The sequence below is a fragment of the Petaurus breviceps genome, unplaced genomic scaffold, assembly GCF_028583685.1.
Source record: "Petaurus breviceps papuanus isolate PSGF00001 unplaced genomic scaffold, PetGlider_PUasm1.0 90752, whole genome shotgun sequence".
NCBI classification, from domain to species: domain Eukaryota; kingdom Metazoa; phylum Chordata; class Mammalia; order Diprotodontia; family Petauridae; genus Petaurus; species Petaurus breviceps.
The window spans coordinates 1,150,654-1,159,766 of NW_027187336.1; the positions used below are offsets into that span (position 1 = coordinate 1,150,654).

The 9,113-nt window shown below is 37.9% G+C and overlaps 1 pseudogene; it reads right to left on the reverse strand.

Annotated features, from left to right (window-relative positions):
- Nucleotides 1–1,171: 1,171 nt before the first annotated feature.
- LOC138146037 (eukaryotic translation initiation factor 1 pseudogene) lies at nt 1,172–1,793 on the reverse strand (annotated as a pseudogene).
- Between the last annotated feature and the right edge of the window lie 7,320 nt (nt 1,794–9,113).

Genomic DNA, 9,113 nt, shown 5'->3' on the forward strand with positions numbered 1-9,113 from the left:
CATTCATGCCTGCCCATCCTGTGCTACTCATGTTCATATTGTCCTCAAAGTATACCACATGGGGTCTACCCAATATGCCAGAGGCCTTCCTCAATTTCTCCTGATATCTCAAGAATACTAATGAATCCCTAGACTTCCCCATATTCTGGTGATATGAACAATCCATCTTCCCTTTCAATCATATATTTCCCTATTGGCATCCCTTACTTCATCTCTTTTTCAAAGTTTCTTATTTGTTATATGCTACAGCCTACTACTTATAGTCACTATGCCCCTTTTCCTTGCCCTCTGTGTGATACTCATTCTTCAGCAATAGAAGTGTTCTATGACTATAATTATATCTGTATGTGTTCAAATATATACACGTGTATAAATATACACGAATATATACATATATATGGATAAGTTCCTTCTTCCCGGACCCCTTATTATTAGATGGAGATCACTATTAGTTCTTCAAGACTATGCCAGCTGAGAAAAAGTTTTAGTATTACCAAAGTAGTAAGGCTTGGAATATGGGCCCAGGAAAGGGCTTGGCTGGACCATTATCCATATCCTGCTCTCTTAGAATGCCTAATCCTGACCTTCCTCCAAAGTACCCTATTTCCATTGAGGACATCATCATCCTTCCATCTGTTCGCATATCAACCTGAGTCATCCTTGGCTTTTCATTTTCTCTCACCCCAAACCACCTTCCATGCCCCATCCAGTCACTCACAAAGCCTTGTTAATTCTACTTCCACAGTATATCTTATATTTATTCCTTTCTCTCCACTTAAAATAGTGCCATAATTCTGGCCCTTGTTACCTCTCACCTCAACTATTAGGATAGCCTCCTGATAGGCTTCCCTGTTTCCAGTCTCTTTTCTTTCCCATCAGTGTTCCACACAATATCCAAAATCATCTTCCTAACTCATTTATTTCATGTTATTTCCCTTCATGAACTCTATTTCTAGTCAAAATGGCCTGCTCCCTGTTTCCCAAATAGCATTCAATTACATGCCTTTACATTGGTTGTCCTGCATGTTTCAAAAACACTCCCCTTTTTCTTCATGTCTTAGAATTTTTTGCTCCCTTCAAGTCTCAGCCCATATGCTGCTACCTTCTACAGAAAACTTTCTCTAATCCCCCTAGTATTTCTAGCTCTTCCTCCTCCTTAAATCACTGGGCGTTTCCTTTTTTTTTTTTTTATGGCTCTTTTCAGTTTATTACATGAATGAGTTACACTAGTCCAAGTTAAACAGCAGACCCCAAATGGTTACATTATACAAGCTGTGAGGTTTTTAAACTTGTGACAAGGGACAGAAGGGAATTTTTCTACTCATTGCAAGGAAATCCTCACTTAAGCTTCAGTGAGCCACAAGCACTTAAAACCCATGAACCTTCAGCTGGTAGTCCTTAGCCAGTCCAATCTCAACGAGGAACTGGCATATGTTCTTGCGCTGGTCATCCTGTAGCTGAATTACTTCTCCATATTCTGGATGCTCAATTACAGTACCATTGCAGGCAAATTTCTTCTTGAATGCCTTCACTAGTTTCTTTTTATCGTAATCATCAGCGATCCCCTGGACAGTAGTGAGGGTCTTCCTGCCGTTTCTCTGTTGAATTCTTATATGGATATAATCCTCAGTCCCAACAGGAAGCAGGTCATCACCCTTACTTGCATCAGCAAAGGGGTTGAAAGAGTGGAGGTTCTGGATAGCGGACATACGATACGATTCTTTTTCCTCGGTGGAAACGGCCTCCGGAAGGCGGTGGCGAGAGAAGGCGGGTGGGGCGGGGACGGAGCGTCGGGAAGCGAGGGGGCTCGAGGGGGAGGCTGCTGAGTCCTCGGCGGCGGCTCAGTGACTGGGGCCTGGGCATTTCCTTATCTGCCCATTATTTCTACCCTTCAGCCCCCAGGATAATGTAATCTTCTTGAAGGCCAGCACTGTTTCTCATCTTTATTTTTAAAACCCAAGCCCCTAGTACAGTACCTGATAAGAACTTAATTTAAATGAATTGAATCATGTATACCTATCATCTGAAAACCAGTTTTGCTATATTATAAAAAGCTCAATGCTAATAATTTTTTGGCCACAAATATTCTCAGTCTATGATGGTGGAAGGAACACCCACATGTGAACTAAAAGATATTTTGGACTATTGGATGATGTGGAAATTAAAGTTACTAACTAGCATTATAGCCCATGTCAACATAAATTATTTTCACCATTGAATATATTTGCTTATTTGTCATTATTCATACCCTTTGTCCATGGCTAGGCAACCTCTAAGATATAGCACAGAGAATCTCCACTTTTTCCCTCTATGTGAGGTTCTCCATGCCAATAATAACCTAATTCCTCCAAAATGACATGTATAAAAAGTGTCTCTCCCTGTTTAGGGAGTTGACATTGCAACCAGCTGGGAAGCTCTACCAATTATTTGGGCAGGATGACAGTTGAGTCAGAGGACCTGTGTCCTGCCACTTTGACAAATCACTTCACTTCTCTAGGAATCAGTTTCCTACTTTATAAGATGAGGGGGATGGATATATTACAGGATCTTCAAGAGCTCTTGAAGTTCTCTCTTATTGTGTCTCTGTGAGTCTAGAATTTCCCAGGGAAGGGATTCCCTCAACTTCCTTTATTTGTTACTCTTCAGGCCTCTGCCTTCTCCACCTGTCAAACCAGGATTAAACTCTTTGCCAATCTTTGCCTCCCAGGAAAATCACAAGCAGCAACAGGCCTAGGAGCCTGTTTGAGCTCCTTTGGTAGAGAGACCACAGTGAATCAATCCTATTATCTGATTCTCATTATTCATGATTGACTAAGTGCTGACAGAACAACTTGGCCTCCTCCAAGCTCAAGAGGAGACCCAGCCTCTGCTCTTGGGGCTGACAATCTGCTCTACAAGATGAAATCTGATTTAAAGCTCAACACAGGGCTAGGAGTTCTCAGGTGATCTCCTCCCCACATGCCACTAAGAAACATTGATGTATTGGAAAAGAGCAGTCAAGGTATCAGCTGTGAACAAGTTATCAAAAAGTGTTATTGCTACTACTAAGAAAAGCCAGAAGTTATATAGGGTGCTTTGAATTTTGCAAAGTACTTTACATCAATTATTTTATTCAGTTCGACATTTATTAAACACCTACTATATTTAAGGCACTAGCAGCTAGGGATACAATGACAAATATGAAACAGCAAACTAGTCCCTGCCTTCCAGGAATGTCATTTCTATTGGGGCATATCACATGTACACAGAGAAGTAAACATGAAGCATATACAAAACAGCATAGAGTGATTTCAAAAGGAGAGAGATAATCACTGGGGAAAGGACTCTTGGAATAAAGTGGCAGCCTAGTTATGTCTTAAAAGGAGGGATTTCAAGAGACAAAAGTACTGTTCATGTGGGCTATTTGTGCAAAGCTTTAGAGGTAGAAGTTCCTCTCTTGGGAACTAATGGGCTAGTTTGACTGAGGTAGCAGGTGTGTCACGAGGGATAATATGAAATACGGTTAGAAAGAAAAATGGCATCCAGATTATGGAGGACCTTACCTTCCGGGTGTAAAGCCAAGCTTTCCAGAGGACTGCTGCTGTGATCCCATTAACCTTACACAGGGTAAGGACTTTGCATTCCATCCTATAGGAATTGTAGTAGGGAGCCACGGATGATTTTTTTGAGGTCATGGGAATTCATAATATATATAAAACTATTCATTGAAAAGGTTGTTTTACATGTCTAAATTATTTCTCCCATAAGCAGATTAGCTTTGAGAGTTCTATGTTGAATTTATTATCTATTTAAAAAGAAAAGAAAGCCAATAGAGTCATGGTTTCAGGTATAAGCCTCTTTATTCTAATATATAGTGTAAATGAACAATGATCATTTTAGTTTATGTTTACTAAGTTCAGAATTTTTTTTTTAAATAAGAAAAAAGAAGTTATTTCTCCCCAACAAGACCACCAGTTCCCTGGGGGTAGGAATTATGTCTTCTACTACTTTTGTTTCTCTGACATTTAACTCCTAGCACCTAGGTCTAGGTACATAGTATGTTCTTAATAAATATTTTAGGGGCAGCTAGGTGGTGCAGTGAATAGGGCACCAGTCCAGAAATCAGGAGGATCTGAGTTCAAATGCGACCTCAGACACTTGACACTTAACTATGTGACTTTGGGCAAGTCACTTAACCTCAATTGCCTTGACTTTCCCCCTCCATAAATAAATATTTTAAAAATTGAATTGAATTATGAGAACAATTATTCCCACTCTTTATTTTACATTTGTAAGCACTGCATTAGATAGAATTTTTAGTACTCAGAAAATTTAGCAATTTCATCTTCTGGTTAGTTTTAGACAAATCATCATCTGGTCTTGTGCTAGAAATGTCCAATTTCTGCTCTTTCTAAACACAGGCCACAGAATCTTCCCAAAGGAAAGATTTCTCTTAAAATGCCCTTTTGAATATCATAGTTGTCCTTTTATTCTCAACACATCTAATCCCCCAAAGCTTGTCAAAATTTAAATAGTTAATATTTTTAAAAAGTAGAGAATGGAGCTCTTCCATTCCCCCAGAACCAATCCCTAATGTTTGCACATCTTTTTTTTAATAGATCTTTATTAGTATCTATTGTTTTTATATTAACCACATTTTGCTATGTATCCTGTCTCCTCCCCCTTCCTAAAGAGCCATCACTTAAAACAAGGTGTTTTCAAAAAATTCAGTAAAACTAATAAGCTAATCAAAAAAATGACACAATATGCAGTGTTCCCCATCTCTGTAACCCTCACCTCCTCAGAGGATCAAGAGAGATGTCATTTCATATCTTTTCTTTGGGGCCAAACTTATTCTTTATAATTTTGCCTACATTCAGTTTTTGTTGTTTTGTGGTCATTATTCTTTCCAATTATGTTGCTATAGGTATTTTGCATATTGTTTTCCTGTTTACTTCACTTTGTGTCAGTTTAAATGTCTTTCTGTGCTTTTCTATATTCATCATGGTCATTCATCATTTCTTACAAGTTAGTGATAGTACATTACATTCATGTACCATGTTTTTTTTAGTCATTCTCCAATTGATGGGCATGTGCTTTTTTTTAACCTCTCTTTGTAAAATGTGCCATTTTATCCTTTTGAAGAAGTATAATAGTCATTATCCTTTGAAAAGCCATTAGTAGATTAGAACTCATTACCTACAATAAATAGTTATGATGTAAAGAAGCAGGCAGAAGCCCTAATAAACATTTAAACAAAACTCAAGTAGAATCATGGAATGGGGGAACTGGAAGAAATTTTATCAATAAATCATCCAGTCTAATCCTATCATTTTGAGATTAACAAAACTAGGGTGCTGAGAGATGAAGTGGCTTATCCAAAGTCACACAAGCTAATGACAAAGCAAAGCTAGAATCTAGATCTCCTGATTCCCAGTCCTGTGCTTTTCCCACCATACCACATATCTTCCTTAGATATTGCTATATAGTTACACTGTGCAAAAAAGAATAGTGGCAAATATTAACATTCACCAGTTAATTTTGACATCACCAGCCTTCAGGGAATAGAATTTATCTAGTAAGAGAGCGGATAAGTATTTTTAGCTAATACCCATGTCAACTGTGATAATAAATAAATCTGGAATGCAAAATTTGGGATAAATATACTGGGATAATGTTAGGGTGGCTTGATGTGATGGAAAGCTTGTTGTAATTGGAATCAGGGGGCCTAGGTTAGAACCAAGTCATGGCTCCTTCTATATATTTGACCCACTTAACCTCTTCAGGTTTTAGTTTATTCATCTATAAAATGAAAGGACTGTACTAAACGACTACGAAGTTACTTATAACTTATGGTTTACAACTCTGAAACAATATCTGGTATTTAGATTTGTAAATTTAGCACTCAAAAGGGGCCATAACCCTTTCTAATTAAAAATCCAAATTATAGAACCTTCTATCATGTATTGAGGTTGTTTTGTTCCCTTCCTCTACAAAGTCCTATTCTGATGTGTCATCATGGCTTAGAGGTGACCCTGCTTTCTTAAAGGCTATGCCCAACAAAGTGTAAGATCTGATAGATTCTACTATACTTTAAAGGCCTGTCAACAGATGATTCCTGTGCTTCTATGTCCAACCTTGTTAACTACAGCAAAGTATATTACCAGTAGATAGGTCATCTGGTAATGAATATTTTGAGGCATGGCAACCCATGAAACAAAAAAAACTTATTTAAACAAACAAATTTAAGTGATTCCCAGGCCTACATAGCCTCCTTATACTTCTGCAGTGATGGTGGCAGTGGTGGGAAGGAAGACAGAAGGTACTAATTATCACAGATTTTAGAACATCAATAATCTTTAGTTTGAGTATCATATTCTAAATGTGAACTCCTCAAATAATGAACAAGTTAGGGTATTTGAATCATATCAGTTTTGAAATTCTTGCTATAAACAAAACCAAACGGAAAAAGGAAATTGTAGCTAGATGAAAGTACTCCTTGGAGAAGCAAAAAAAAGAGTTGGTGAAGTGAGTTTTGTTGTATGCCCAATGACAATAAGAAGCATTATTTTAATGGATATTTTGTCATGATACATTACAGTATTAATGACAAGTTGCAAAAAGACTACATGAAAAAAATAGCAACTTATGCACCAATATCTACTAGAAGAGATGGAAAAATTGAGAAATTCTAGAAAAAAAGTGATAAGTACCTCCAAATTAAATCAACATGCTGTTGCTTGGTGATTCTGATGCAAAGGTGAGAAAAGATGAGGAGAGGGAGAAATAAGTTTATAGAAAATCATGACTCAGTAAGAAGGAATGAGGGACCCAAACTTGGAGATTTTACAGAAGCTTTATGTCTCAATATCATGAACATTTTTTTAGGCAAAAGATTGACAGGTACTGAACCATTTGGCACATGTACTATTAAAAAATGCTATGAAGAATGAAAGAGCTTCTTTTTGTGATGGCAAAGAATTGGAAATAAAGGGAATGCCCATCAATTGGGGAATGGCTGAGCAAGCTGTAGTATATGAATGTAATGGTATACTACTGTGTTATAAGAAATGAGGAGCAGACAGACTTCATAATAACCTGGAGAGACTTATATAAACTGATGCTGAGTGAGGAAAGCAGAACCAGGAGAACTTTGTACACAATTACAGACACATTGTATGTGTGACCACTAACTTTGATAGACTGGTCTCCTCTCAGCAAGGCAAGGCTATAAGACAACTCCAAAAGACTCATGATGGAAAGGGATATCCACATCCAGAGAAAGAACTACAGTCCGAATGCAGATTGAAGCAAACTACTTGCTCTCTCTTTTGTGTTTTTGTTGTTTTGTTTCTTCTTTCTCATTATTCACTCCAAAATTCTTCTCTACAACTTGACTAATGTTTAATGTGAAGGTATTTGTAGAACCTATATCTGATTGCATGCCACCATAGGGGGTAGGGAAGGAGAGGGAGGAGAAAATTTGGAACTCAAGGGATTGTGGAACTGAATGTTGTAAACTAGAAGTAAATAAATAAATTTTTAAAAAAGAATGAAAGAGCTTATATTTTAATAGCCAGGAAAAGACTTATTGTTGAGGTGAAAGTTATACCTGATTTAGCTGTCTATGTACAGTTAGATCATTAACTTGGCAGAGCTAAAAATGAGAATTAATTTAAAAAAAAACAAGAAAGAATAATAATGAACAAACTGATGTACCAGGTCAACATGCATTTATTAAGCATTTAGTATATGCCAGTGTATCAGCAATGCCATATTCACAATGCCTATGGAGATTACAGATATGCTGACATAATTATCCATCACAAAATACATCATGCTTGCCATATGGGGAAATAAACTAGAAAATTTATTAAGATACCAAAAGACTGAATCCCAAAACCAGAAAGTGAAAGCCATCAGAGTAGTTATGACATTGGCACAGGTAGATAAAGTAGAAAGCACCCACATTCTCAAGCTTTTAAAACAGAACAGGCTACCTCAGGCAAAGGTCCCCTCTCCCCACTCACAGCAACCACCCAGCGTCCAGGAAGCCCGCTCCCAGCAGCTCTGGCCCCTGGCAGTCCTCAGCAAGAGTCCTTAGCAGAAATTCTGGCTGACTCAAAAAGGGCTTCGCGCTGCTGCTGTGTCTGCTGCTACTGCCGCCATTGCCACCACCGCCAGCCACCACAGGAACTCTAGTTTGGCTTCCGCTTCCTCTTGCTCCGCCCCTTCCTGCTACGTCAGCAAGTCCAACGGGGCATGGAAGATCTTTAAATCCCATAACCCTTACAGCCAGGTATTGTGCTAAATGAGGGGGATACAAATAAAAAGCAGAAAGATAGTCCTTGTTCTCAAGTAGATTACATTCTAATAGTTGAGAAAAAATGTAAATAACTAGGTATGTATAAAAGTTAATACAAGAAGTCGCTAGCAGTTGTGGGCGTCCAGCAAAGGCTTGCTAGAGAAGGTGTGTTCATAGTTGACATCTGAAGGAAACCAGGAAAACTAAGGGGCAGATGTGAGAACATTTTATGTATAGTGGGAAGCTGGTATATGGATATGGGCAACAGGGAGACCAACCTCTGAATTACCAATTGAAGGAACATGACTATCAAAAGCAGCATTATTTTGGAATATAAAATCATTGGTAAGAGCCAATGGATATTTATAAGTGATTTCTTCTAATAAATAGGGAGAAAGAATGAAAGGTAAAAACCAATTGGAAAAAAAAAGATTTCCAAAATATCCAATTAAGCAAAGTCAGTAGTATTTAAGGTTAAAAATAGGAAGTAAATGAACAAAAGAAAAATTTAAATGATATAAAAAAACATTTTAACAAACCATTTTCTTTCTGAAGGAGAATGGAACCTACACAATTGGACCCTCACCATAGTCCTGGCTGTCTAGTGGCAATAATATTAAGAAGAAAAATGTTGTTGCTCAGTCATTTTAGTCATGCTTGACACTCTGTGACCCCTTTGGGGGTTTTCTTGGCAGATACTGGAATGGCTTAGCATTTTATTTTTTTTTAATTTTTAAAAATTAATTTGTTTCCTTTTAGTTTACAGGATTCAGTTCCACAATTCCTTGAGTTTCACATTTTGTCCCCCTCCCCCCCCCCCCCCCCCCCC